This window comes from Oryctolagus cuniculus, chromosome 18, assembly GCF_964237555.1.
Source record: "Oryctolagus cuniculus chromosome 18, mOryCun1.1, whole genome shotgun sequence".
Classification (NCBI taxonomy): domain Eukaryota; kingdom Metazoa; phylum Chordata; class Mammalia; order Lagomorpha; family Leporidae; genus Oryctolagus; species Oryctolagus cuniculus.
Window position 1 is genome coordinate 3114963 of NC_091449.1, and position 6000 is coordinate 3120962.

Genomic DNA, 6000 nt, shown 5'->3' on the forward strand with positions numbered 1-6000 from the left:
CCAGATTCTGTCCCTGTTGCCCCTCTTCCAGGCCAGCTCTCTGCTGTGGCCAGGGAGTGCAGTGGAGGATGGCCCAGGTGCTTGGGCCCTGCACCCCATGGGAGACCAGGAAAAGCACCTGGCTCCTGGCTCCTGCCATCGGATCAGCGTGGTGCGCCGGCCGCAGCGCGCTGGCCGCAGTGGCCATTGGAGGGTAAACCAACGGCAAAGGAAGACCTTTCTCTCTGTCTCTCTCTCTCACTGTCCACTCTGCCTGTCAAAAAAAAAAAAAAAAACTCAATAGGGCCGGTGCCACGGCTCACTAGGCTAATCCTCCGCCTTGTGGCGCCGGCACACCAGGTTCTAGTCCCGGTCGGGGTGCCGGATTCTGTCCCGATTGCCCCTCTTCCAGGCCAGCTCTCTGCTGTGGCCCGGGAGTGCAGTGGAGGATGGCCCAAGTGCTTGGGCCCTGCACCCCATGGGAAACCAGGAGAAGCTCCTGGCTCCTGCCATCGGATCAGCGCGGTGCGCCAGCCACAGCGCACCGGCCGCGGCGGCCATTGGAGGGTGAACCAACGGCAAAGGAAGACCTTTCTCTCTCTCTCTCTCACTGTCCACTCTGCCTGTCAAAAAAAAAAAAAAAAACCCTCAATAGCAAAAACATCTACTTCACTTTTAAAAATGGGCGAAGGACACTCATAGGTATCCCCCTGAGGAACACACACACATGGCCACGTTCTTGAGACGGGGCTCAGTTCCACTCCTCCCCAGGGACAAGCAAACCAGACCCACAGTGAAACATCAGCTCGTACCTGTCGGGTGCTGGTGTGAACGGTCAGAGGCGCTGGTGTGGATGCGGGGAGACGGGGACCCTCGTGTGCTGTCGATAGAAACACAAATGGTACCGCACTGTGCAGAGAACGGGTTGGAGGATCCCCAAAAGTTAACAACAGCTCTGCCCTCTGACCCCAGCTCTGCACACAGGGAGAAGCCAAGGCGGCGTCTGGATGAGACGGCTGCCCTCCCTCCCACGTTGCAGGCAGCACTGTATGGCAAGACGTGGAGACAGCCCGTGTCCGTGGCGGTAGAAGGGGCCCTGTAACTGTGCCATGTGCGCACACATGTGTGTTACATGCCCATGCAAATGGCCTGCGTGAAGGAGCAGCAGTCTCCCCAAACCGGGCGAAGTCTTGCATTTGCAACAGAGGATGAACCTCGGGGGCTCTGCCAGGTCAGGTGAGCAGGCAAAGACAAGCCCAAGATCTCACACCAGGAACGGGGCAGGGTGGGGAACACCACAACGGGCCGGCCTAGCAGATCAGCAAACAGAAGCACTGCCCGCGGTGCCCCCTCCCACCTCGCAGTAGCAGTGCTGGTCCCACTGCTCCACCTCTGAGCCGGCTCCCGGACAGCGAGCCTGGGAAGGCAGCACAGGGCGGTCCAGTCCCGGGGCCTCCACCACCCGCGTGCAAGACCTGGATGGAGCTGCAGTCCCCTGTCTGGGCCTGGGCCATTGTGGCCATTAGGGGAGTGAACCAGTGGATGAAAGATCTCTCTTCTCCCTTCTCCCTCTGTCACTCTGCCTTTCAAATTATATATAACTTTTTTATTTTATTTATTTGAAAGAGTTACAGAAAGAGGTAGAGACAGAGAGGTCTTTCATCCACTGGTTCACTCCCCTAATGGCCACAATGGCCAGAGCTGAGCTGATCCAAAGCCAGGAGCTTCTCCCGGGTCTCACATGCGAGCGCATGGGCCATCTTCTACTTCTTTCCCAGGCCACAGCAGAGAGCAGATCTGAAGAGGAGTAGCCGGGACTAGAACCGGCGCCCATATGGGATGCTGGTGCTTCAGACCAGGGCTTTAACCCACTGCGCCACAGCACCGGTCCCTGTATATACATTTTAAACCCATAGCAGGGGCCAGTGCTACAGCGTAGAAAGTAAAACTGCTGCCTGCAGTGCCCGCTGCCATATGGGCGCCAGTTCGAGTCCTGGCTATTCCACCTCTGACGCAGCTCTTGGGTCCCTGCACCCATGAGGGAGGCCCAGAAGAAGCTCCTGGCTCCTGGCTTTCGTTCGGCACAGCTGTGGCCATTTGGGGAGTGAAGCAGCAGATGGAAGATGGAGATCTCTCCCTCCCTCTCTGCAACTGCCTTTCAAATAAGATAAATATTAGAAAAATATATATATATATCGCAGAACCTGAATAAATCAGTGACTAAACACATCACATAAAGTCTGCAGGGTTTGGGTCCCGTTTAAGAGAACAAAGAGGATCAGTTCTCCAGTATTGAGGATTAAAGAGCTGAGTTCTATCTGCTCGCTCTCCCCCTCTGCCTTTGGCGCCAGTTTGAGAAATAAAAAGGAATCCCCTACGGTTGCACTCACCTGGCCCCGCTCAGCTCTCTCTGCCTCCAGCGCGTCCCGGACAGCACAGCCACGCTCTGCTCTACTCCAAGTCGCCTCCCAGGGCCTTTTATTGGAGAGGCCTCCCCTCCCCTTCCGCGACACCCTGCAGCCTCCCTAATCCAATCAGACTTCATTCAAATCCAGTGTGAGTCATTTTGCTGTTGGCCTAAGAGTTTTTCTTTCTTTCTTTCTTTCTTTTTCTTTTTCTTTCTTTTTTTTTTTTTTTTTTTGACAGGCAGAATTAGAGAAAGGTCTTCCTTCCGATGGTTCACCCCCCAAAATGGCCACCACGGCCGGTGCAGCGCCGATCCGAAGCCAGGAGCCAGGCACCTCCTCCTGGTCTCCCATGCGGGTGCAGGGCCCAAGGACCTGGGCCATCCTCCACTGCCTTTCCGGGCCACAGAGAGCTGGACTGGAAGAGGAGCAGCCGGAACAGAACCGACACTCCAACCGGGACTAGAACCCGGGGTACTGGTGCCGCAGGCGGAGGATTAGCCTAGTGAGTCATGGCGCTGGGCAAGCCTAAGATTTTTACACCAAAAAGGGAAATGAGTGTATCTTCAGAGTGTCATTTCTTTATTTTGATTTCTTTCTATTTATTTAGTTATATTGATTGATTGATTTGAAAAGCAGGGTTACAGAGAGAGGGAGTTTTTCCATTTGCTGGTTCATCCTCCAAATGGCTGCAACAGCTGAGGCTGGGCCAGGCTAAAGAGCCAGGGGCTCCTTCTGGGTCCCCCACGGGGATGCAGGGCCCCAAGCACTTGGACCATCTTCTGCTGCTTTTCCTAGGAGCGTTCGTGGGGAGCTGGATCGGAAGTGGAGCAGCCAGCACTCAGACCAGCACCCATATGGGAAGCCGGCCCCACAGGCAGAGGCTTAAACCGCATCCGTGTCCACGTCCATCCACAATCACACCCAGCCATGGCCCCCAGTTGCTCATCTGGGTTTACAAACAAAAGTGGCCCAGAGCCAAACAGAGCCGAGCAGAGTGTTGTGGGCAGCTGGCCAGGCAGGTGGATCTGTCGGTTACCATGACACCATTACTGTCAAGGAAGAGATGGGGGCACAGATAAAGGGGCAAGTGCAAAAGGCCTGGGAATAGGGGAAACTCTTTCTTCCAAATTCCTGCCCTCAACAGATATGTCTGTTGTTCTACCTCTAAAGTAAATGGATAAATAAGTAAGTAAAGTACCAGGACGCGTTATTGATCCCTCTGAAATGAGTAGGGCTCATTTCGAATACTTCTTGGTGGTGAAATTCAAACTTCGCACTTAAACCGAGCAGAGTATACCACCACCACCACCACCACCACCATCACCATCACCTCCATCGTCGTCACCATCGCTATGAAGGGTTAATATTAAAGAAGTCCAGGTCCTGTCCCTCTGGGGACTTCTCTCTAAAGACTAACTTGGCAGCCTGGGGCTGTAAGTGCTGTTTCCCTTGCAGGAAAAACAAGCCCTGTTTTGGCTCAAGATGCGGATCAAGGACAGGTGTTCCTTCAGCCCCTGGAGGAAAGCACGCCCTAAGAGGTCGCGCAAGGACTCCTGCATGAGGGCCGCCTGGGCTCAGGGTATCTAAGGGAACTAGGGAGGCAGGGACTTTGTAACCTCACCAGCCAGGACCTCCCCATTCCCCAGCTGTGAAATTTTGGGAGCTGGTGTTACCGCGATGTGGCGTTGTTTTCTTCTGAACTTTGTTTGATCAAAATAAATTCCCGATTGTTCAATCCCTGTGTTGAGAGTGTCTTGTTGCCTGCAGGTTTATCTCTGCTGAATTCTTCAGCCACACCTCTCTAGTACTACACACCATAACCACCCTCTCCACAGTCCTTCATCACCACCACCACCACCACCACCACCACCATCTCCATCACCAGGTCTGCCATCACTATCACCATTGCCATTACCATCACCACCATCATCACTAGCACCGTAGTTTCCACAACTACCTCCACCCTGGCCATCATCCCATCCGTTTCTCACAGGAGCATGAAGTGACGTCCAGAGGCTTGACCACAGATGAGCTGGCCTGAAGCCAGGTGCTCCAGCTCGATTCCTTAATGACCTTCAGCCTCCTATCACACACCTGGGGGCAGCTAGCAGGACATTTTTTTAAGCGGTCAAGACACAAATCCTCTAATGTGTGAGCTGTGGCCCAGCACTGAGTGGGAGGGAGAAAGTCAAGTCAGAATTTTGATGGACCGTGTCTGTGTTTTATGGTGACCCGGATCTTGGAGTGGAAAGTTTCATTACGTCTCTCTGCTCCGTCTCAGTCGCTAAAACTAAGCCACACCTGCTCACTGACCCAACACTCATGTCTCTAACCCTCAGTCTCCACGGGGAGGCGGTGCAGTGGTGAGAATTTGAGTGGCCACGTGGGAATGTGCTCGGCTCCATTGTCCATCCTGACGACCTCAGGTATCTTCGCAATGGGCACAATAATGCTGCCCACATCCGAGGACTGTTAGGCCAAACCGATGGAACTAAAGGATACCATGTTAAGTGAAATAAGCCAGACGCAGAAAGACAAGTACCACGTGTTCTCCCGCACGTGTGGAAGCTAAAACTACTCTGAGTGCCGAAGAGTTTGTGAGGGGCGGGGGAGTTGAGGGAATGTGGATAATGGGTTAATGGGTGTAAACCCAGAGTGAGTGAAGGGAGAGTTTGAGTGTTACGCAGCCCAGTGGGAAGCTATAGTTCACGATGACCTGATGCTTGCTGTGTGAAGAAACACAAGAGGCTCCTGCCTCCAATAATAAAGTCAAAGATGGGGAGTGTTGGCTGCTGTGGCCATGTGTGTGTGATTTTTAATTATTTATATAAGGTGAACACATTTCATGTCCTTCATCTATACGGACTCAGGAGCACAGGGATACTTCCACCCTACCCTCCCTCCGCCCTCCTTTTTTAAATTAATTTATTTCTTTGAAAGGTGGAGTTACTTAGAGCAGAGAGAGGGAGAGAGGGGGAAGGGGCGGGGGGAGGGGGAGAGAGGGAGAGAGAGAGAGAGAGAGAGAGAGAGAGAGAGAGAGAGAGGTCTTCCATCTGTTGGTTCGCCCCCCAGATGGCTGCAACGGTGGGAGCTGCCCTGATCCAAAGCCAGGAGCCAGGAGCTTCTTCCAGGTCTCCCAGTGGGTGCAGGAGCCCAAGGACTTGGGCTGTCTTCTGCTTCCCCAGGCCACAGCAGAGAGCTGGATTGGAGTGGAGCAGCCAGGACTCGTATGAACAGGCGTCCCTATGGGATCCTGGCATTGCAGCACGGCTTCACCCACTGTGCCACAGCTCCGGCCCCTCCTTCCTTTCTTATTTTTTTCTTTTCATTTTTTCGCTGACATACTTTATTTTATAATCATAAACTGAACCCTCCACTAAGTGAAGAATTCCACAAATGGAAGAAAAAGCACTGTTGCTGAACAGTGAGACAGGAGCTGTAAACAAGTGAACCTCAGTGTCCATTCCGCTCGCATGCATCACCGTCTCGTGCTCCGTTAGTTACCACAGATCAGGGAAAACAGGATCGTTGCCTTGTGGGGGCCTGGCGTATTTCACTAAGCAGAATACACATTTACATACCATACACACGTACATATAGTAAAAGGTGACAA